General features: G+C 40.8%; 1 protein-coding gene and 1 long non-coding RNA gene across 6 annotated transcripts in view; one reads left to right on the forward strand and one right to left on the reverse strand.

Moving 5' to 3' along the window:
* Positions 1–25,467, forward strand: part of LOC308597875 — a 991,146-nt gene that overhangs the window by 510,561 nt on the left and 455,118 nt on the right. The gene's annotated exons all lie outside the window — the stretch shown is intronic.
* PRR16 (proline rich 16) overlaps positions 1–25,467 on the reverse strand; it is a 162,945-nt gene that overhangs the window by 47,918 nt on the left and 89,560 nt on the right. Inside the window, exon 1 of one of the 5 annotated variants that reach the window (XM_081213860.1) lies at positions 21,404–21,531. The exons of the other annotated variants lie outside the window; for them this stretch is intronic. The gene's annotated coding sequence lies outside the window, so the exon portion shown is untranslated. Of the gene's footprint in view, positions 1–21,403; positions 21,532–25,467 lie in introns of those variants that run through there. 5 annotated transcript variants of the gene reach the window in all.

A 25,467-nucleotide genomic window follows, 5' to 3' on the forward strand; every position in this document is an offset into this window, starting at 1 on the left:
ATATTTTAGGTATTGCTTTGAGAAAGAAAGTTCATTCTAAAACATTTCATTGTACATGCACACTGCATATATTCTGCCACATAATACAGAAAATTAAAACTAATTCAACACTAAACCATCCTGAGCACTGGTGGGCAGCATCTTTGCAAGGTGGGGTGAATGGGGGGGGGATTGCAGGTGATGTGGCATGTGCCTGCAGGACAAGTGGGGAGGTGGGCCATCTTGAGTTTTCCTTAGCCCTCCTGAGCCCTTTTCTTTTCTTGCCCTTCTCACAAGACTGCAGCCAGTATGCTTTTGATTTGGTTTCTCCAGACTAACAAAAAAGTGACCGAGGCAAAAGCAACGATTTCTTTGCTAGAATCTGAGGACAAACTAAGGAAATAAGCTTTTTTTATATACAGTTGTTTAACTGAAAGATTTTTGTGGTTTTTGTTGTGGTTCCTTCACTGCGAGATGCGATGTTACAGGGAACCAGGCAGAGGGCCTTCTTGGTGGTGGCGCCCGTCCTGTGGAATGCCCTCCCATCAGATGTCAAGGAAATAAACAACTATCTGACTTTTAGAAGACATCTGAAGTCGGCCCTGTTTAGGAAAGTTTTTAATGTTTGATTTTTTTATTCTGTTTTTAATCTGTTGGGAGCCGCCCAGAGTGGCTGGGGAAACTCAGCCAGATGGGCAGCCTATAAATAAATATAATAATAATAATAATAATAATAATAATAATAATAATAATAATAATTATAATTATTATTATTATTATTATTATTATTATTATTATTATTATTATTTAACAAGGGTACAATGTCTCCGTTTTCAATTGATTGGGTGTGATTGATTGGGGTTTTCAATTGATTTGGTGTGAGACGCTGCTGTCATAGACATTATGAGGTTGTAGGGAGGGGGGAGAAAGAACAGGGTAGTGATTTTTCATTCTTTTGCTTAGTGTACGTGCAGAGCTTTTGTGTCAGCATTGCGAGGGTATGTTCTTATTTATCTGTTTGTTTGATTTTGCTGGAGTTTGGAGAGGTTGGAGATAAACTATTTTTAATTTGCTTGTTTGATATATAATATGCTTTGGATACAAGTAGTTACAGTTTGACCATGGACTTCACTTACACTGAGCAAAGGAGCAAATGTTTCCGTATAGTATTTAAGCGATAAAAACAAACCCATAAGAGAGGCATTTTCCACTTTCAAAAGTTACATCCTGATAAAAACTGTACTTAAATAGTCTGACACAAACATGATACAGCACACAAATATACTCAAACACATTTTTAACTCACTTTCAAACTTCATCTCAAAATATTAGGCACAGAAGTCTAATATTCAGTCTGCCATGCAACAGTGGACTAAAAAGTTTGAGTAACATATAACTGAATGTTAGATTATACCTTCCTAGTCCAAAAATGGAAGAGAATTAACCAAGTATAAGTGGCTTTCAAACAAGTCAGAACTATAGGATTTTTTCAGAACATTATTCAATAGACATCTTTTTCCTTGGACAATAAAAAAGCTGAGCTTTTTACCTGAGTTAGTTAGTTCATGTAGAGGGTTTTTTAAAAAAAAAAAAGTGTAGAGATTTTCAACGTATACAGATGGAAAAGCTCAGCTAGGGAAAATCAAATATTTACTATGTGAATAATGAATAGGCCAGTATGAAAGAAAAGAGTGATACTTACCGTACATGAGCTAACATCAAAGAACTTCAGGGGAAAAATACTTTAAAAGATTTCTTCATATCTACAGGGCACTGCCTTTAAAGCCACAAATGCTCTCTAGATAGCTGTGTATAGAAAACAAAAAACAACCGTGCAATTCCAAGGGTGGGGGATAGGGGTGCAAAAACTAATTGTTAGAATTCTTAGAATAGTACTGTCCTTAGGAGTATACTAGGGATGCGGGTGGCACTGTGGTCTAAACCACTGAGCCTCTTGGGCTTGCCGATCAGAAGATCGGCGGTTTGAATCCCTGCAACAGGTTGAGCTCCCATTGCTCTGTCCCAGCTCCCGCCAACCTAGCAGTTCAAATGCACACCAAAAATGCAAGTACAGTGGTACCTCTAGTTACAAACTTAATTCGTTCCTGAGGTCCGTTCTTAACCTGAAAATGTTCTTAACTAGAGGCGTGCTTTTGCTAATGGGGCCTCTTGCTGCTGCTGTGCCGCTAGTACACGATTTCTGTTCTCATCCTGGGGCAAAGTTCTCAACTGGAGGTAACTTTTCCAGGTTAACGGAGTTTGTAACCTGAAGCATTTGTAACCTGAGGTGTTTGTTACTCGAGGTACCACTGTAGATAAATAGGTACTGCTCCAGCAGGAAGGTAAACAGCGTTTTCGTGTGCTGCTCTGGTTTCGCCAGAAGCGGCTTAGTCATGCTGGCCACATGACCTGGAAAAACTGACTGCGGACAAGTGCCGGCGCCCTCGGCCTGTAAGGTGAGATGAGTGCCGCAACCCCAGAGTTGTCTGCAACTGCACTTAGCTGTCAAGGGTCCTTTACCTTTTTTTAAATGAGTAAACTATACCATATGTATCCAATGAAGTTCTCCCATTAGGGCAGAGACTTCCACCTGCACAAGAGGATTTCTTATGCCTTTACCTGTCTCCCCATTTTGCTTTGGAAGGTTTGGAAGACCCTGCAGAACAGATTTTGGGCCATATTGTGCAGTTGGAGGTCCATGAAGAAATGGCACAAGTTTATTGAATGCAACTCATAATGGACGCACTCCTCAGAACTAGAGAGAATATCAACTGATTATTCAACCCTTCCCTCCCCACAAGGAAAGCTATTAATTTCTCCTTTTATTTGAGACACTACTATCAGAGAAGATGGAGCTAATAACAAGGGGAATGCATTGTTCAAGGTCAATAGACAATGGACTGCCACCAAAAAAGAAATATGGGTCAGGTGAAGAGTCCAGAAGCTATTTTAAAAAGCACCTGGGAGGGTGTTATTTAATGAAATTCTAAGTTATAGCCCATTATCCATTGACTCAGACACTTAGCTTGTCAGATCACCTCAGTTCCATCTGTGCTTCTCTGCCCCTAATTCCAGCTAAGTCTCAATTAATACTGTGAATAAAACAACCCTCATCCCTTGCTTAACTAAATTTAAATGTGAATTTCCCCCTACCTCTTTTCTCTTTATTGTTTTTGTTACTACCATTTATTTGTCTCTGGAAGTAAAAGGCCGGTAGTATATATTTTAAAATGCTATTTTAAAGGCACTTTGCTGCAATGTTTCTATGGCAGATACAACCCAGTGAGCTTCAGCATAAGCAATAGTGAAATTCGCTTCTTTAGGATACATCATGAGAAGAGAAGACTCCCCGGAAAAGACCCTGATGTTGGGAAAGATTGAGGGCACAAGGAGAAGGGGACGACAGAGGACGAGATGGTTGGACAGTGTTGTTGAAGCTACCAGCATGAGTTTGACCAAACTGCGGGAGGCAGTGGAAGACAGGAGTGCCTGGCATACTCTGGCCCATGGGGTCACGAAGAGTCGGACACGACTAAACGACTAAACAACAGCAAGGGAAATAAATTCATGTTCTTTTCATGGAGCTTTTCCTTTGTTGCCCAGAACTAGTTGCATGCAGAAAGATCTGAACATGTCAATTTGCTGATAACTCTAGCATCCAAGACATCTGCATTAACAGTTTATTCAGCCCATTGCTATACCAGAACCAAATAACTATGTTGGTAACATGAAAGGGACATTACAATTTTTCATATTACAACATAGTGCAACACACACTCCGCATTCATATAGGTAAGTAGGAACATAATAATAATCCACAGAGTGCTTCAAAATGATTTACATTACCATGTGTTGAAAGCAGGCATGCTGCATTGCTCACTAATTCACCAAGCTTCAAAGTGATGCAATTCTATTCTTCAAAGGACAGAGAATGCAGGTTATTACAGATAATTTTCTTGCTTTCTAATGCTATACAAGCAGCTTTGGCAATTACACCAAACTCTCTAGAATTAGCATATCAAATACAAAGTATTCCTGCAACTAGTGAAGCAGGGACTAGTCAGAGACTTTCTCAGGTGACCAATAAAAAGCATCTAGTTATTATCACTACCTAATTCTATTCCATTCTACCTTTGGCTCCTAAGACAGCATGATAGTTCTATGCAAAGGGCTGCTAAAAGATTAACAGCCTGCTTGTATTTGTGGCCAAATAGGATGAAAGATACTTTAAATTTCAGAGTGGCAACAGGCGAGAAATACCGAGCCTCTTGAGAGCCTGATGTGTGAGAGAGATTGTTGACACGGCGAGGAAAATGGCTAATTAAACTGGAGCACCATGGGAAAAGCAATATAATAACTTGTCCATAATGCTTTGGGCAATTCAGAAACACTGCACAGGGATCCCATTTGTATAAACAAAATCTCATTTCGTAGTAGGAAGTTCAACCACATTACTGGCTTCATTGCTGTCTTGGAAGTTTCGGCGCAGGTTATTCTGCCAGCAGTTAGTTTAAAGAGCTGAACTGGAGCTACTTGCTGTCTTGCTGCTTATTTTGGAAGTAGTGGAATACATCAGGCAGTACAAGATGGATGAGCCTGTGGTTCTGCAATTTCCAGAGAAGGGTGGGTGAACTGGACAACCAACCAGTCAAATACTGAGTTGAATCCAGACTTTGACATCTATGAATGGAAGGGCTTCTTCTAGCCGCAAAGGCAGGGAGAACCCACAAGTGACAGCTTTTGCAATTCTCCCCTGTAGCCCACAGTTCCCATCCCACACTATTCTGGAGGGCTGCCTAATGCTCTCAGCAGACTTTGTGAGGTTGCAAGGGGCTGCAGAGGGAGGGGGAATTGGCAAAGCAGCCTCCTTTCCATTGGCCAGAGGGAGTGTCAACTAAGTGGATCTACACTAGCTGACTGTTAGGATGTTTCCACCAAAGGATGCGAAGTTTGGATCCAAGCCATGGTCAGTGTGTGCAGGCACACACACACACACACACACACACACACACACACACACACACACACAGTAAATGGCTTCTTCAATTCTACTTGCATTATTGCAAGAAATGACTCTTTTGTTGCAGTCCTAAAGGCTAATTCCACATGAATCCTATCAGAGTTACACTGACAACTACAGTAAAATGCATGTTCCTATTAATGCAACTACGATATCCATCCTAGAGAAAGCTCAGCTACACCTAAGAAATATTTATCATTCACAAAGGCAGTAATGAGATCTCGATGTAACATTGTAAAGTCAATTTCAAAAGAACAGGAATATCACTAAGCCAAAGGGTATTACAAGGAAAGCTGCCACATAGCTATGGATTATAATTTAATGCAGCTCAATCATTTAGATATATTTTAATCTAACCTCAATGAGAATGTGTTGGGCAACTAGGGGAGGATATGATAGATCAGCCTGAAACCAAGAGTCACCACAGAAATAATTTTACTGAAGTGTGCATTGCTTCAGTTCTAATGCATTTCATTTGATTATACACCTTATGCATGGTGCTGATCACATAAGGAAACTTACATTTTAATTTGTTTCCACTTTCATTCATTAGCGTATTCCTGTTCCTAGGAATATCTGGTCCATACTTCTATCTCCACCACAGAAACTTCATAATTCTTTGGAAATTCCCTCCAACTATTATGGCACTCAAAACTAATTACTTTCTCTCATGGAGAAAACCATTTTACAGGAACTAAATATAAATTAAACGTCTAACTCAACAGCAAAGTGCAGATGTGAAAAAATTAATATGCAAGAGCTGTGCTTCACAAATGAACAGTGTCATATTTATGAATTTAAAATATTCTTAAAGGGAATTTGCAAACACTTTGTTCTAGTAGAGCTCCCTTACTCAAGGAGAAAACTCACAATTAGCACAAAATCAAGATGAGTTAAGAGGATGTGGTCCCTGTGTACTGTACATCTCAGAGTTCAGTATAAAACAGGAGTCACTGGGAACAAACCCTGGAAAGTGTGCATAGAGTTTTGCACCTTGCTTCAGTGACACATGCCCTGGTCATACCCCAGCTAGACTACTGCAATGCACCATACATGGAGCTGTTTTTGTTTGGAAACTTCAGCTAATGCAGAAATGCAGTTGCTGTTACACCTGTGCATGCCAGACCTTCACAGTTTGTAACACCGATACAGTACTAACTGCATCAGCTGCCTATTCATTCCTTGACTCCGTCATATAAATCCTGAGCTCAACTGAAAGTGCTGGTGGTGACCTTTAAAGCCCTGCATGATTTGGGACCAAGCTGATAGAAGGACCACCTGCACCACTATGAACCCACCTGAACCTTAAGACCAGCATCTGAAGACCTGCTTGCAAGCTTTAATAGACTTGTGGGCGCAATAAACCTTGTGCCTTTTTTTGGGGGGTGTCCCCATCCTTTTGGAACTCGGCCCAGAAAGCATTGCTTCTTCTTTGCTAGATTTTAAATAGTCAGGGTGTTGCCAGCGGCTCCCAGCTGGTAGCCCAGGAAAGTATAAAGACAAGGAAAGGTTCTTACAGTCCTTTTTTATTTCAAACTTTACAGAGAGAGGCTATAGAGCTCAACCTCTTGGATAATGGCGTTGTCCCAAGTGGATCTCCACACACACCTTTCTCTCCCACTTCCTCATTCGTCACCATCATCACCTCCTCTATGGTGCCCCCTGTCTTTGAGCTCTTTGCTCTCCTACTTTTAAGGCTCACCGGGTTCTGGGAGATAGTGGGTCTGGAATGCTTTCTAGCGACAACGTGTCAGCCAGCTGCTGCTCCGACTCTGCCTGTTCCTCCTCTCCCATTATTTCCCAACTTTCCCCCTCATCTGCCTCTGACCTTCCACAAACCACTGTTGTCAATTTATACTGTCTTCCTCTTCCTTCTCCCTGGAAGGGTCAGGATGGGGAGGCAGTCTCCACCACTGCACCTCCTCCTCTGCCATGCCCGTGATGTAAACATCCTGTTAAAATGTTTTGCTTTAATCTCTGTTGTGGTGAGCTTGGTTTCAAATGTCTGCTGCGCTGATGGAGACTAAGCTTTAGTGCTACACTGAACACAACCCAAACAATTGCTAGAGGGAGGGGAAACCAAAAAGGAGAGACTTTAAATCATTCTTGAAATGGTACCAAGAACTAAAAAGACCCTTGTAAAAGCATCACAGTTAAACACCTTTAACAAGGCTGTAACTAGGAGTTAAACAACATCAGGCAGGAGACAAGAAAACAACAGGGGGAAATCTCTCAACTGTGAACATAGAGGTAGCTCACACAAAGGAGGCTGTGCTTTCAGACTGCACTCCCAATGAAGTTTGCAGCAGCAATTTGAAAACATGCAAGGGCAGCTCTTGCATGCTTGAAGGCAGCTGTGTTCCTTCCTCCTGGAAAACTTCTAGCAAAACTTCCTAGGCAAATGACTTTAACATAAAAAAAATGTTCTACCTGAGAAGCCTGAATTAATATCCTAGGAATAAAATGTAATCATATTCTGCCTCGTCTCTCTGGGGACCGAGCTCTCCTGCTGCCACTCCATACGTCCCTGAATGTCAAGACAGCTATCAGAGCAAAGGGAAAAGGCAAGATTACAACAAAATGAGAGCTTACATTGGCAGGTCAAACTTGAAGTGAACTATTAGCTTTGAAATGGATAAGAGCAAAGAATCCATAACAGCAGCCAAGGCAATTAATTACAAAAGATAAGATGACAAAATTCAATTGGTATTTGACAGAAATATTCATGAAGAGTGAAATACAATAACGCCACCAGCTAGAACAGATTATAGAAAGTCTTATTAATGACAAAAAAACACACGAAAACTGCCATCATCTGAGCTCAGAATTCCAATAGAAGGAAAACCCATTAGATGTGCACAGTGTATTTCTTTTTTACATTTATAGGTCACTTTTCCTCTAAAGAACTCAAAGCGGCATCTATGACTCTGTCCCCTCATGTGTTTCGTCTGTACACCAACCCTTTGGGGTAGGCTAGGCTGAGAGAGAATAGCTCAAGGTCATTCAATCAGCTTCGCGACTGTGTGCCTGAAGTTCCCGTTCCCTCGTGCTAATCTGACCATTACATCATACTGGCAAATATCTCTTATACAAGCCCTCCACATTAAAACCAAATGTAGCCATTAGTAATTTAGGGTACAACCCAGGCAAAGTTAAACGCTTGTCAGTTTTATTCATTTCAAGGGGGAAATTAAGCATATGCTCACATCTCTTCCACGGGTCTGACAAGCACTTTGCCCAGATTGCATCCTCAGCTCTGTGGATTGTCAGGGCAATTTTTTATAGAGCCGAGCCTATGCTACAGTGAGGGATATTGAAGAATTCTGATGAAAATGGCAATGGGAGGAAATTGCCAATGTTTGCTAATTCGTCCATTGTCCAAAACATAACACAATCCAGCAAATACAATCCTTATGCACTCTTGGTATCTGCAAACAATGCATAATTGATTACATCTTCCTTTACTAATTTGCATTGTATTTTCCCTGCATTGAAATAAATGGGGTGGAATAATGTGATGGCAACTTAATTTATGCAATTTTGCTGCAGCGGGAAGTGAAGATCCTCCTTGGTGGAAGACGAACTGCAATGGAATGGAAACAGTGCTGCATGTGGTGAACACAGGGCAGAACAAAAAATACTGTATTTTTTGCTCTATGACTCACTTTTCCCCTCCTAAAAAGTAAGGGGAAATGTGTGTGCGTCTTATGGAGCGAATGCAGGATGCACAGCTATCCCAGAAGCCAGAACAGCAAGAGGGATCGCTGCTTTCACTGTGCAGCGATCCCTCTTGCTGTTCTGGCTTCTGAGATTCAGAATATTTTTTTCATGTTTTCCTTCTCCAAAAACTAGGTGTGTCTTGTGGTCTGGTGCATCTTATAGAGCGAAAAATACAGTACATCTCTAGCCACAGATCATTATTCCATACAAATATTGCAATAAGCTGCTTCTTTGAAACCCTTGCAACTCACATTTCCTCTGGGTGTTCCATTATCTTTGTGTTCTTTATGGTGCTATATTGTGCCTTGAATTTGTATTTTAGAATTCCTCAGTATTTTGTTTCAAAATACATTTTCTTCTGACACACTCCAGGCCAGATGAAACTAGTAGAAGCCAGCACATGGAATCTTGGTAGCACCAGGGCTTCCCTCCTGCTCCTCTCATTGCACTTCCCCTAAATTCCTTCTCTTAGATCAGAGGAACCCTCAGAAGAATGTGCAGGGGAAGAACAGGGGAGATCATTCCATCAGGCAAGCAGATATTACTTCCATATTACTTCATGGGTTTTAGTTTCAGAAATAAACTCTAAAGTCTGATTTATGTCATTATGTATTGCCGAAGAAAAACTAATTACAAGGAATCCTTTGCACATTGCAGTCAGAATCCTTTTGAACACCAGCAACGTGGTATTAGCTCCTATTTTACTTCTAAATGATTGTTCATTTTACACATGGATGATAGGGGATATCTCAGAAAACTTAACCAGAAATTTTCTATAGAGGGAAAACAAAACCAAGATAGAAAAATTGGTTAGGGACCTTGATTGCTTCTTGAAATAGTGTTACTTAGTATTCATCACTGCTGAAAGCAATGGTCCTTCTTAAATTTACATTTGAACCATTTGCTTTCTGAATTAGTTGTATGCTCTGTAAACCAACCTTTGAATGAGCTTCTGTTCAGATGTTGACCCCCAAAGTATACTAAATCAACCATGTGTGGTTGGTGGGATTATCATCATCATTATTATTAAAAATATGCAGTAATAGAATTAGACATTGATTTTCAGGTTTATCTACCGTAAATAAATTTCCCTTGAACTGAAAATGTTGCAGTGCATAAAGTATCACCAACTTCCCTTCCCCTATTTATATGCAAGAATTGTTTTTCATCAATAGCAAGATAATGAAAAAGTATGGAATGTATGTCATCCACTTGCACTGCAGATCTACATTCTACTGTTAATTTCCTTGTGAAAATAGTTTATTCAACATTTATACTGCCAAACCTACAAGTACTCAAGCAGCTTGCACTCAGTTTTTTTATCCTTATAGCAACCCTGTATGATAGGCTATGCAGAGAGAATATGACTCCAAGAACTTTATGGCTGAACAGGGATTTTAAAGTTACCTGGGATGCGCATGTCCAAACTCAACATTCCTGCCACTATCACAGTGGCTTTGCCTAAAGCAAAGAGCCAGTGTTTTTGCAGCTTGAGAACTGTACTGAAAACATCCTAGGAAGGTGGAGGGTAATCTCATGGGTAATTTCAGTTGTTTTGACATTTTGTTGCTGTTGATTTTGTTGACAGTTACTGAAAAGTGTAATGAAGAAGTTCACTAAAAATGCTCAACCGGCTAAATTCACATTTTTAAGAAACCTTGCTGCTGCAAATCTCGTACTGCTCCACATACATAGTTTGCTGTTTGACCTAGTGTGAATAAATTAGTGATAAAAATTTCTGCAGCTTAATTAAGGAATGCTGGACAGAAAATTTCTCTTCTCTTTTTTACGGGATGAAGAACCTGTGGTTCTCCAGATGTTGTTGGGCTCCAAATCTCATCAGCCAGTATACCAGTGGCCATTCCCCCCCTCAAAAAAATGACCCCTGAATTTTTTAATTTTATTGATATTGATACTGCATTTTATGTTGTATTTTATGTTGTTTTATGCTGTTTTTGTCACATTTTAGTCAATGTTTTATATTTGTTGTTAGCCGCCCTGAGCCCGGTTTTTAAACCGGGAAGGGTGGGGTATAAATATTATTATTATTATTATTATTATTATTATTATTATTATTATTATTATTATTATTATTATTATTGGCAGGAGTTACAGCCATTCAACATCCAGAGGTCATCAGGTTCCACACTGATTTATCCTTTAGCACTGATCCAAAATAAGAATGATAACTAACAAAATGTGTGAAGCTTGCCACTGCATGTTGTGTTCTTTCTATATACAGTTGTACCTTGGATCCCGAATGCCTTGGTACTCGGACGTTTTGGCTCCCAAACGCCACAAACCCAGAAGTGATTATTCCAGTTTGTGAATGTTCTTTGGAACCTGAATGTCCGATGGGGCTTCTGCGGTTTCCAATTGGTTGGCGCTTCCTGCAGCCAATCAGAAGCCACGCATTGGTTTCCAAACATTTTGGAAGTCGAACAGACTTCTGGAATGGATTCCATTCGACTTCCAAGGTACGACTGTAGTTTGCAGACATTTATAAAATGATTTAATGGTAATGTCTACCCCACAGTTGAGTCTAACAGCATCTGTTGAAGCATTTACATAGTAATCCTATGGATATATACTCCAAAGTTAGTACCATTGTATCCAATGGGGATTGCCCCTTAGTAAATGCATAGAGAAATGTAGCCTTTGTTACTCAACTGGCTAAATATGGTTGGTAGAGGCGCATGCATACAAATGTGTGTATTCAAGGATGTTCCCTGTATTTCCCATCCCTGGGCCACAGTTTCTTCCGTCACCAGCAAGGCAAAACAGCAATGACGACGGGGTGCTCAGAATGTTAGCCTCTGAATTTATTGTGCTTTATTTGCATGCTGAGTTTTAACCAAGAAATACAAATGCAGCCCAAAGGTATTGTTTACTGATCAGTGCTTAATTTATATCACTGTCCTATGCAGACACAAGCATAGAGAGATAGCCTTGAGACATTATTATGGTGCACAGTTTGTAACTAATTTCTTTGGCTATAAATCCATGTTGCTGTAACTTTGGAAATATCACAGTTTCTGTAAGCAGAGATGGCTGTTTAGAGCATGGTCCTAGAGCTCTAACTGGCTTTCTGCAAATTCTCTGATCAAAATTCCTTAGTAAAAACATTTTACAGCATGCTGGCTCATATTTCATTGTAACAGTGATATTGAAACGGAACACAGAAGCCTGATTTCTGCAAGATAAACAGAAGTTAAAATCAGGAAAGTGGAATGTCCAGGGAAGAAGCACTGTGTAGAGGACTCAAAGGCCACCCTCCTTTGCCACACAGTCATTCTTATTCATTTTTAGGTCTGAGTGGTAATACCCATGTCATAGCCCCTTTCATTCAACCACAACTTGGCCAAGTCATTTGCCTTCTCTAGTTGCATTCACATGACAGCATATTCCATTTCCCTGACACTTCCCTGTTAATTTTCACATTACATTTGTGCTTTCACATTATGAAAAAGCCACTACCAGAAAACAAATGGAATATAGTGAATTTTTAGTGCCCATTTCCATCTTTTTTGATTATAGGGGGGGGGGAATCAACCTGCAGCCCTCTTAACTTGGAAAATCATGGGAGAAAAAGTGGTGATATTTGGGGTGTTATACCAGTATACAGTTGTTTCGTGCTGTTTTCATGGATGAATCATGGGGAAACAGAAACACACATCTGTGCAAAGGGTGGTGAAGTAGAACATTGTCCCCAGCAATTACAAGTAAACATGAAGCATGCTTAGAATCACGCCTTCCCCATTTCTAAATTGACTTGTAACTGCTGGCCTCAATCCATAAGTTTCTAACCTGGTGTTAACTTTGCAAAGTATTTCCAGCATCCAATGTGGTTCCTGTAGCATCTTAATTGCCCCATTTCTATAATCTTAGTGACAAAAACTGGATTTGACCCAAAGCTTCCCAAATTTAGATTCTGAAGTCTATTCACTTCAATGTGTTGGCTTATTTCAAGAAAAATGAGGTTGCTTCTACATACAAACGTGTCTACAATTCTCCAGTTTGCCATCTCATGGAAACCAAATATTAGCTGTGTTAAACAAATATTGACTGACCCAAAATACAGACCTTAGAAAGCGCTTTCATTCTAAGGGGAATGCTGTTTTGACTATAAGTAAATAAATCTATATTTAGTATTCTTTTGACAGAAGCAAAGAAATAGCTTCACAGTATAGCAAATATGGAATGGATAGGAATTATGTATTTTTAAATGGATAATAAATCAATCAATTACCAGTCACTGCTGGTGGGGAACCTGTGGCACTCCAGCTATTGCTGGACTCTCATCCATCCCCATCAACATGGCTCATGATCAGAGTTGCACCCACTCTCTGGAATGCTTCCACCCTTGACCATTATATCGATTAGTAAGCAGTGTATATTGATGATGATGATGAAGATGCTTGGCTTGGCCATATATCATTGTTCATCAACTTTATCTCATACTCACTAGGATCTAGTCTGTACCCCCAACTTCGATTCTTCATTGGTTATCTAAATCTCTACTTTCAACACTCCTTGAAGTGTTCACCACATGCCCAGCTCTTACCATCCCCATGGCAGCTCCAACAAAACTCTTGTCTTACTCCCCTGCCAGAGATAATTAGCCATACATTGGTTAGAAACTGAGAATTACTCTGGGATTATGGCCATATTTCTGGAAGCTTCAAGTATTCAATGTTTCATGTAGGTGCATTACCAATAAGATACCCCTATTCTCCATCTCTGTGCCCTTTCTGGTAACATCATTACAAATAGGCATTTAACTACCAATGGGCAAAACAGCTGGGTCATGTCCAGTCTTCAAGTGCTTCAACCCATCCATTATTCTCTTTGGTTGGTTGTCTGGCTGGTTTTATCCTACCACCCCCAGGAATGCAGTTCCTGGAAGGCTGGCCAGGTTCACATCTGGTCCTCAGGTTGCAAATGCTTCCCCAACCTTGACTTAATGACTACAGTATGAGCAATGTATGAAAGTCCCCAATCGAGCAATCTTACCCTATTGTTAGAGCCTAGCAGTACTGTCCATAATTGCAAAGGAGAATTTCCTCACAACAGAAGTGACATGAGCCTACCTAAAATGGTCTATAATTAATAATCCATTATCATATATCCTCAGGCAGTTGTCAGAAACCAAGTACAGTGGTACCTTGGTTCTCAAATGCCTTGGTACTCAAACAACTTGGAACCCAAACACTGCAAACCTGGAAGTAAGTGTTCCGGTTTGCAAACTGTTTTCAGAAGCCAAACATGCTGCATTGTGAGTGTCATACTTATGATTTGAGTACCACACTTCCATTTTGAGTGTTACGCTTTCGATTTGAGTGCTACACTTCCATTTTGAGTGCCACAGTTTCGTTTTGAGTGTTATGCTGAGGTCTGTCTGTTTTTGCTATTTATTCTGTGTTTGTGTTTTTGCGGCTTTTTTTGTTGTTTTTGTGACTGTGTGGAACCCAGTTCAGCTACTGATTGATTGATTGTGTGGCTGCAGTACATTGTTTATTGCTTTCATTTTATGGATTAATGGTCTTGTTAGATAGTAAAATTTGTGTCAAATTGCTCTTTTAGGGGTTGTTTTTAAAAGTCTGGAACGGATTAAAACATTTTGCATTACTTTCTATGGGATAGCGTGCCTTGGTTTTGGAATGCTTTGGTTTTGGAACGGACTTCCAGAACGTATTAAGTTTGAGAACCAAGGTACCACTGTACAAACTATCAAGCCAGTTATATCTATAACTATCAAGCACTAAAATTATAGGTTAGTTTTATGATGGTTATAATCTTAATACTTTAGTTTCACTATCCTTTAGTTTCACTGCCTTTAAATGAGTGCCCGGTTGTGGTCTTGTAATAGATGCAAGAAAACAGCTTGTAGTTGTATCTACTCAAGGCTGAAGTAATTATGGTTAGTAGGTCTCGTTTTTGACCTTTAGACTGTGTGCTATCACAACCTCTCAGGTCGACCAAGAATCCCAGCTTGACTGTACCACAGAACAAGAGCTTTTCTTGCCAACAATAGTTTTGTAATTCACTTTTGGTGACTTGCCAAACCTACAGTGTACAAAATTTTTGGGAATCACTGGGAAGACGCAATATTAAGGGTCACCTTTGGTGAAAGGGTAATGAATGAGCAGGCTACAGTATCAACTCAATCCAGCAGCCATTCACAGGTACACAAGATCTCCAGAAAACTCAACCACCCAAAATTCACTTCAAAAGAAATTCACACACATTTCAAGGAAGAATCCATTTGTACTGCCAAAGTATAGAAAATCTCAAGTGGAGAAACTGCTTATTTGACTGATAACCATGATAGCCAATTTTATTCTGAAATAAATAAGTAACAATATATTTATATAAATAAGTAACTGTATTTATAAGTATAAATTAGTAAATATACAAGAATGTTTCAGAAATTAAGAGCCTGGCATTGATCCAGCAGTGGAAGCTTACCCAAGAAGAGTTGGGTTCAGGGGATGTTTCCACGGGCAAAGGGGGAACCAAGAAGGGAAGTGGAGGGGACCCTCCAGAACAGTATGAGAAGTGGAGCTGGGAGCTGCAGTATGGATCAACAGAAGGTACTTTCTCCTCCACCAACAGGACTCAAAGCCTTCTGTGAACTGAAGGAGCCTTTCCACTAATGGAAAATGAAGTCTAGATCCAACTCCTTGTACACTGACATTGTTTTCATCTTCTGTTGTAAACCACCCTGTGATTTTCAAATGAAGGGTGGTATACAAATTTTTAAAAATTATCATCTTCATCATCATCCCAACCCATTGTATTTCATATTAAATGCAACACAGATATTGTTGTACATTGTAGTATGCAATGTTTTCCTTATTTATATCACTTTTATTTAAGTCGCAAGATTGGCTTATCACTTGCATCTACATCTATGACTAAATAGCTGCTAAACGCAGCTGAATTGGTTTGAAGACACATAAAACCATATTTCCAGGAAGCAAAAGAGTTATTTCAGTCTGTGAGAAATAGGTTTCAGACCTCTGGTAAAAATAAGTTCTTATTTGACTCTCTTATAAATTTTGTTCAGTCTTAGATGCAGGAGAGATACTGCTTTTTATAAATGAAATATTAAAGACTACTGAACTCTAATTGTCTACTAAAATACTTCCAGAACATCCTCTGTGTCATAGATCAATTTGGATCATGTTCTGCAAAATTTTGTGTTAGCTATACTTAAGCTTGAGCCACACTGAATCTGCACTGGAACTTTGATTCTGCCAATTCAGAGGAAGTATGGGGCATGCATTGGTTTTATTGATGAATGCATTTCCCCATTCTATTATTATTTTGTGTGTTTGCTGTAACCAACATTCGGTGTTCCAGTTTAACTTGGAGAATTTCTAAAACCAATTTCAGAACTGGAGCGTGTGCAATTTGCACAAGTGTAAAACGCATGCAGTCAGAGGTATAATTAGGGGACCGCAACTGTTCACCCGCACTGGGTGAAGTCAAGTGGGTCTCGCAGGGGACAGTGCAACAATGACTTAGAACAGAAAGCAAAAGGCAGGGGACGCCAATTCTTGGCACTGCAAAAGGCATCGCTGAAATTTGAAAGCCCAAAATCCACCAATGATGCAATCATGGAATTGTGTCAGAATACTTGCTGTGATATGATATCATTAATGCACATTTGAGCAGTGGGTGTCAGTGTGCATAAATACAAATTGAAAACTATAGCAGATTGTACAGGAGCATCTCTCTGATCCACAGCCAGAAATTAACAATGGATCAATGGGAGATCACTAACACCTTGGTGTCTCTCTGGAAAGTAGACCAGGTAATTAAGGGATAAATTTAGATGGCAAGAATGTCATAAGTAGAAGAAGAAGAAGAAGAGTTTGGATTTGATATCACACTTTATCACTACCGGAAGGAGTCTCAAAGCGGCTAACATTCTCCTTTCCCTTCCTCCCCCACAACAAACACTCTGTGAGGTGAGTGGGGCTGAGAGACTTCAAAGAAGTGTGACTGGCCCAAGGTCACCCAGCAGCTGCATGTGGAGGAGCAGGGAATCAAACCCAGTTCACCAGATTACAAGTCTACCACTCTTAACCACTACACCACACTGGCTCTCTACATATCTCTACGGGTTCTTAATGTTAACTAAAACTGCAAATATTTAGCAGTTTTAAATATATAAATGAACATATAATTCATCTTCTTGCTACCATGACCACCTTCCACTGATCAAAGTCACCTTCACAGTATAAGACCTACTTAAATCTCATCTTTCATGAGGTTTGAACCCTTAAGAAACTGGTTAGGGGCCAGCCATCCTAGACATGAGTGAGCAATTTCCAACATACTGTATGTATCATTCATATAATTTTTCTGAATGTAATCATCATTAATCTCTAGCATCTACCCTACGCTTTTCATTCTTTAAAAACATTATATTTGAATATAAACTCTTCACAATGATACTGAGATCACTGTACAGTAACTTTTGAGTCTATGCTGTTCTGGGAAGAGAAGTTGCAATACTACTGACAATGAACAAACAAAGAAGTCTTATTTTAAGTCAACAAGCAACCCACAGGGTTTGCATATGTCCTGTGAAATAATTAACAGCATATTTCACTATGCCATCTTAATGTATTTTTTGTTTACATAGCGGCAGAAAGTTACTGAACAATTATTAGCAATATCCCACAAAAATTCTGAAGCCTCTGTGAATTATTCAGCATCTGTTTCTAGAGACACATTCTCTATGCCTACAACACCTATTCCTAAACATTTAATTCCGCCATAAAAAGCTGATCTCAGACATTGTGCCTCATCTATGATGTGGCCTTGCTATTAGCAATTTACAAAAGGCCGGTTTGTAGTACAGCCTGTACACAGCATCAAACACTGAGAAATGAACTGTCATATAAGTCCTCTGAGACAGAAATTCTTTCAGAGATAGTATGTAGCCAGAATAAATTTCTGATACCGAACAGCAATATTGTGTATTTCTTAGAATGAGGTTCTTACAGCTATTGGGAAAATTACAAAAAATCTTATTTTTTTATATATAAACACCACAGAGGCACCACAGAACAGGAATATAGCTCGGATGTCAAATGCCTTGCAAGTCAAATGTTTTTGTTTCCGAACACCACAAACCTGGGAGTGTTCCAGTTTGCAAACGTTCTTTGGAACCCGAACGTCTGATGCGGGTTCTGCGGCTTCCGATTGGCTGTAGGAGCTTCCTGCAGCCAATTGGAAGCTGCGCCTTGGCTTCTAAACATTTTGGAAGTCGAACGGACTTCCAGAAGAGATTCGGTATGACTTCTGAGATATGACTGTACTTTTGCATTACTGGCAAAATTACTTTTTGTGCAATTCATTACAAAGTTTCCATTTCTCACATTAGAACTTGGTACAAATGACTCAGCTCTCTCCCATTGAAGTGATCCTTGTATTTAGCAACTGCAATGTCAGATCATTGCAGACAGCTGGGATAAAAGTACCAAACAACACTATGGAATAAAATCTGTATCTATTTCCGAAAGCCTTATGCAAGGACCATGGCTGCATTAGCTCAAGCCATGTCTAACTAGAACCAGTGTAGATTGGTGGGTCTGAGCAAAGGAAGTTTGTATTTGAACAAGTAACACCCAGATTGAAGTCCCTGCTCAGATATGAACTGTACTGCCCCGAGACATTTTGCTATGGCAAATAGTTTAGCAAGTCTTTCTGCTGCACCGATTCCTGCTGTTTTCTATTCCCACTCACGGTGCTGCCTAACAGGAACCGTACACCCATGAATAGCGGTGAAGGAGTCGCCTCAGCCCCTGGGGCAGTGCCCTTGTGGACCCCTCACCGCCTCCGCTGGTGGAGAAGTGGCATGGACATCAACGCCAATTTCTGGCAAGTTCCTGCTGAGGTCTCAGGTAGCCCAAGAGATCTCATGAGATCTGAATATCGCCTTAAATTGGTGTCTATGCTGGAGCCACTTCTCTGCTGGCAGAGGTGACGCAAGAGTTACGGCCCGGGAGCTGGTGTGGCAGTGAGGCCAGGTTAGGAAGCGCTGCATTTCCCATTTCACCTCAAACAATGAAACGAGACACACCACCCCTGCAAGCCTAAGGCAGATTAATTCACTTGGCTACCTGGCTGAGTCAGTAGCAATCTAGGGTGGCCCCTTACAGATCACTAGAAAAGAGGAAATGCATCATTCAAAACAAGAGGGGGAATGAAGACAAGGGTGATAAAATCTGCACACACTAATTTATATGTACAGATGCAAGTTTAGAAATTATTGCTCTAACTTAAATAGCAATGCAACACATCTCACCACAGTTAGGAAGACGGTGACCAGGTGGCTTATCAGCCTGATTGGTCTGTTGTCCAGGTTGCTAAAGTCTTCATGGGCAACTTCAAGACCTCTATTCTTCCTTGATCTTTAAATTGGACTTTGACCAGACAACCCTTAAAATAAAGGAGCATCCCTCAATAGCCCTTCAGTCACCTTATAGTCCTCTGTTCTGTGTAAAGCAGGACACATAACCAGTCTAATATCATCAGATAGCCCTACACAAGTCACCCACCGTAGGCCTGGGGGTGCTTCTGTCAATCACAGGCTAACCCAGGAATGGATTGACCAATGGGGTGGAGCTTCAGCAATAGTCTTCTGGCACTGGAGTCAATGCAGGGTGGAGGCTGTGTGAGTGAACTGCTAGAAGCACCAGATTGGCTCTGCTGGTGCATGTGTAAAGGCCTGACCTTACCACCGTCTCATCACTAAGCTTCCTGGAAAGTGGCAGCCACTTCCATTGCTGGAAGGCCACTGCTGTAGTCCTACCACACTAGGTGAGCCACTCCTGGGCTAAACATTTGGAGGACATTGGTCCTTATTCTAATCACTGATAGTCTAGCCAAAGATTAGCACAGGAGACAGGGGTATCTTTGCCACAAACAGGGGTGATGCTATTCAATCTGCAGAACAAGACATCAACTCTTCCATTAAATACCTCCTGGTATGCTTCTTGGTCAGACATTACTAGCATTGTTGCAGACCATTCTCTACTTCTAAAGCCATCATTAAGGGGAAATTAGATCATTTGCAAAGTGAAATATTGTGTAACTTTAAAAAAAAAACTTCCAATCAATGCAGGGAATGTTATTCAAAGTTAGCTTCCCTTTGACCAAGTTGTTTTAGCTTCTTTAAAAATAATCAAACAAACAAAACTCATGTAATTGTGTAGGAAACAAAAAAAAGTCCTCCACCTACTTATTTAGTGCCAACAGCGGCAGGAAAGAAGCTGAATTCCCACAATAGAATTTTCTTTTTAAACTGAATAAATGTAAACGGTCATGTGTTGATACAGCACTTTTATAATTAACAATAGACAATGTAAGCATATCCTAGCTTTAGAAAGAAGCAAGGAAACAGCCCACAAAGTTTTGAAATAGGTCACTGTTTTGGCAAAAGCATTCACATTTGTGTTTAAAGAGTCACCTTAAAACCTAATTTATAGTTTGCATTGGCTTTAAGAGCATGCTTTATATATTCGCAGGCTGACGACCAGAGACTCATTATCAGCATTGTCGACATATTCTGACCCACTATTATCACCCCTTGATTACACGCTAGTCACAATTTGTCATCCAAAATGGATCAATCCATCTCTGTTATATTCTATGCATGAGCATGACATTGATGTTTGATGATAAAGTATGAGTTACCACTGACAGACAGAGACAGATAGCAATGGCATACAGGTATAAGTGGTTAAATTGCTATGGGTTGCAGAAGTGGAGGAAAACAAGAAAAGTAACAAAAGGAAACTAATCCATGCATTCCCCCCCCCCCCCATAGTTGGAAGATGATGACCTTGTCTAGAACCTTCAGTGACTTGCCTGGCTCTCCATCTGTATCCCAAGAATTACTATCCCATCCACTTCATCCCCCAAAGTCACTGAAATGTATCATTAAAAACATTATTAGCAGTTGAAAAAAGAAGCACCACACACATACAGCCTTTGTTTTTTGACAGCGACACAATGAAAACTGTACTGTATTCCTATGCCATTCTCTAGTTTTGCTACTGAGTTGCTAAGTTTGCTCCAAAGGAATACCCTGTAGAAACAAAAGATACTTATAGGTACCTCACCACTTTGATGACTGAAACTCTTCTTCCTGTGCTTCTTTTGAAGAGCATTTCAGGCACTTGTCTGAACACACTAGAGCTAAAAAAAATATGAAGGAGAGAAGGGCTCGCAAGTATACACTAGGCAGCGATGTCTCCAGACATGGAGGCTTCTCATTAAGATGTCTAAGAATGTTCATCTGAGAATGCTTATAAGTCTTCTTATAACTGGGAATCCTGCCTTATCTCTGCTAAACACATAAAAGTTTAACAATGGAATGGGACTTGCATGTGTGCTGAGGTCCCCATTAGCGCTAGGCAATATCTTGTTTTCAATATCACGATATATCACCAGCTAAACATTATGATATCTTGCTATATCACAATGCCTGAAATAAGGTTGGAGCTTATAATAATCTGGGGAAATACTGGGGGGGGGGGGATGGAATCTAAATTTGATGCATATAATTAAATGAAAATTTACTCAGTGGTAGCATGCTTAACCAAACCATTAAAGATTTCTGGAGAATATATTACTGTTCTGTTAAGGGCTTTATATACTCACAGTAACACCTTGAACTTGGCCCTGTAAAAAATTGGGAACTGGTGTAGATTGGTGTTAGAAGTCAAGTAGACAATCTAGGTGCCAACTTGGCACCAGAAAACTAGGTTACAGATGGCCATCCAACCTCTGCTTAAAAACCTCCAAGGAAGGAGAGTGTGCCACCGACCAAGGGAGTCCTTTCAACTGTTGAACAGCTCTTAACTGTCAGAATGTTCTTCCTGTTGTTAAGTCAGCATCTCCTTTCTTGTTACCTGAAGGCATTCATTCAGGTCCTGCCCCCTCCGGAGCCTCCATCTTCCATGTGACACCCCATCATATATTTGAAGGTGGCTATTGTTAAGTTGTGGGTGAACATATCAGATGACACAGCGATTCTTCAAACAGCTCTTGTTTATTCACAGGCCAGAACAGAACTGAACTGAAGGGTTCAGCCAGCCTGCTTATATAGAGCTCCACTAGAATGCAACAGTAACCATTTTCTGTAACTATCCAATCACTGAACGTCACTTTCAATCCCTTATTTGCATATGTGGACCTGAACTATCTACAGTATCCCCCTGCTGGCCCAGGGTGAGAACTTCAGTACATAACAGCTATCACGTCTCCTCTCAGTCTCCTCTTTTCCAGGCTAAACATACCCAGCTCCCTCAACTGTTGCTCATAAGTCTGGGTTTCCTGACCCATGATCATCTTGGTTGTCCTCCTCTGCACACATTCCAGCTTGTTAATATCCTTCTTAAATTGTGGCACCCAGAACTCGACACAGTATTCCAGGTGTGGTCTGACCAAGGCAGAATTGAGCAGGGTTTATGACACTATATTTCTGTTGATGCAGCCCAGAATAGCTTTCCTGCTGCTGCACCACACTGTTGGTTCATGTTAAACCTGTGGTCTACTAAGACCCCTAGATCCTTTTCACATGTACTACTGGCAAACCAGGTGTCCCCCCATCTTATATTTGTGCAGCTGGTTTTTCCTGCCTAAGTCTATAACCTTACATTTGTTCCCATTTAAATTCATTCTCGCGTGTATGTAGCTCTGCATCTATGTAGGTCTACTCTCTACCACTCTATAATTTAGTGTAGGTATATTTCTTATATATTTTGTGTTTTAAAAAGAACACATTTAAAAATATGTGTTCTTAATATTGAGCCACACCAGTAAAAAAGAGATGTCAAATTATGTGTTACTTACTAGATCTGTATAGTGTTAATCCTCCAAGAAACTCAAAATAATGTACATGGATTCCACCCCACTGCCTCTGATACTATTTTATTTATTATGTAATATATTTATATCCTGCCGAGTCGGAATTCAAGGCAGCTTACAACATTTAAAAACATCAGTCACAGAATAAAAAATAATAAAAACAAACCGGTTAAAAACAATACTTAAAATACATCACAATATATCTAAAACCAGCAATTAAAATTTGAATTGACAGCAAGCAGCTCAGTCATCAGCATCATTTCCAAATGCACCTTCATTTCCAAATGCATAAAGCCCTTTACTGCAAAAGTAAATTGTTGCTTCCTTGCCTGAACATAAGCAGGAGCCAAGCCACATTGATCTTATCATGAAGAAGAAACTTGGTTTGCTGATCAGAATCACCTAGAACAAAGATTCCAATCAGCAAACAAAGTTTCTTTTTCTGCATAAGATCCACGGGCTTTAAAGCACACACCGTGCCTCTTGCTAGGCAGAGTAGAGACCCTGATATCGCGCTTAGCCTGATATCATATCTTTGCTGATCGGAATCTCCCTGCCTTGTCAGGGAAGCTTATTGTTATGCTAGGTCTGTCTCTAGCAAGAGGCATAGGGCCTGCACCAGCAGCTTTTACTGAAAAGTAAAGCCCTTTACTCTGCAACGCCAGCTGAGAGGCGGCAGGGCTTTATGCCTTGCAGATAGGGCAGGCAGGAAATGACCATTTACTTTGCAGTAAAGTGCTGCTTCCAGCCTGCTGGGTCTTCAAGGCCAGCTGGAAAGTGCAATCTTGATATATTATCGGGTGGGGATGAAACCTTTATCGTGGTCTGAAGTTCATACCAATAAAAGACAAAATATTGATATATCACCCACCCCTAGTCCCCATCCATAGTTTTTGGTCTCATGGGTCTAGGTGGCTGCATCTGATTTCAGCTTCTCTCAATTGCTGCAGACCCTGTTAACTCTGCCAGCTCAGCTCTCCCCTGCTTCCTGCAGGGAGCAGCAAATCACAGGAAAAATCACAATGCAAGAAAAACCTGACGCCAGCCAATGCCTCTACATAAAGGTAAAGGGACCCCTGACCATTAGGTCCAGTCGTGGCCGACTCTGGGATTGCGGCGAGCATCTCGCTTTATTGGCCGAGGGAGCCGGCGTATGTGACCAGCATGACTAAGCCACTTCTGGCAAACCAGAGCAGCGCATGGAAAAGCCGTTTACCTTCCCGCCTGAGTGCTACCTATTTATTTACTTGCACTTTGACATGCTTTCAAACTGCTAGGTTGGCAGGAGCAGGGACCAAGCAACGGGAGCTCACCCCATTGTGGGGATTTGAACCACCGACCTTCTGATCAGCAAGTCCTAGGCTGTGTGGTTTAACCCACAGCGCCACCCGCATCCCATTAATGCCTATACATAGGTCCATCCTGATTTCAGACACTGTGATATATCAGTATATTGCAATGTTCAGCTGGTGATATATCACAATGTTGAAAACCAGATATCACCTAGCCGTACTGCTAATGTCTGCCTCTAATAAGAAATAAATAAAATTCTTAGACTTCCGGGTTGGCGCCATCGCCGAATGGCGGACTCCCTCCGAGCTCCGGAGGAAGTCTGCTCGGCAGGGGCTGGGTCCTACCGCGCCGGCGACGCGGGGACCCTTAAAAACCACAGGCACGGAGCCCGTGGACATGGGTGACTCGGCTGGCACCATTAGCGCCCTCCCGACTCGTGAAGGAGCCTTTTTAAAGGCTTCGGATCGAGTGCCGGGGAGTGGCGTGGTGCTGTGAGTCCTCTGCTTTCCCTGCCGAGCGAAGCCGCATGCCATTCGACGGAGAGCGCTGACTTCTTCCATTGAAAATTCGGACTACCAACAACAACCCGTGAGTAATTGGGAAACCGGGTTCAAAAGGAGAAAAAAAAAAATTTTCGGATTCGGCACGAGCGGGGGTGATCCAAAAAGGAAGTCAGTCCCCCCCCCTACTGTAAACATTCTAAAACAAGGACTGGGTAACCAAGGTCGAAAGAGAAGCATGTTTTTGATAAAAATCATTAATTCCACGATGGGAAATTATAAGAACTGTGCTGGAGGAGAAGAGTGGAGGGTGAGAAGGAAAATGCAACCCCCCCTGGGAACCGGGGCGATTCGCAGAGCCTGGTGAAGAGAGACGGAGACTTTGACAGCTGTCAAAGTAGCTGTCAAAGTTGGAGAATATAAAGAGGACTTTGTTATGAGGACTTTGCTGGTAAATTTTGTTACAATTTGCTACAATTTGGATATAAACTGTCGAAAATAAGGAACAACAATTTGACTTTTGGATTAGAGGAAACAAAGTTATTACAATCCCCCTAGAGGGGTTTCGGGACATTACAAGAACGGTCGTAAGTGGAAAAATACTCTTGGATTCGCACAGGACTTGTTATCTTCTGGGAAAGCTGCAAAACTGAAATAGTATTTTGTCTACAGAGGTGTTTATATTAAAGGAGACAATAGAATTTTCTATTGAAGAAAGGAAGGGACGGGACGTAAGTTTTTGTTCCTGAACAACAAACCTCTGTAGAGATACCAGATTTCTGAATTAGAACGTTTTCGCAGCTGAACAGGACAAGAATCCTGAGAAAGTGAGGAATAAAAAGAACAAAGGACTGACTACGACATGGAAAGAAAAATGGGAGGAGCGGTAAAGATCAAGGAAATTAAAGGCCTTTTTTAGATTGGACGTTTGAAGTTAAATAGCATTAAAATAAATAAATTAAAAGAAAACCGGCAAGGTGGAGCTGGGGAGAAATCTGGCCATGGATTTGAGACCTCCAGGCTGATAACATACAGACTGATGGACATGGGGAATCCAAACCG

Source organism: Podarcis bocagei (assembly GCF_964188305.1).
Source record: "Podarcis bocagei genome assembly, chromosome: 11".
NCBI lineage: Eukaryota > Metazoa > Chordata > Lepidosauria > Squamata > Lacertidae > Podarcis > Podarcis bocagei.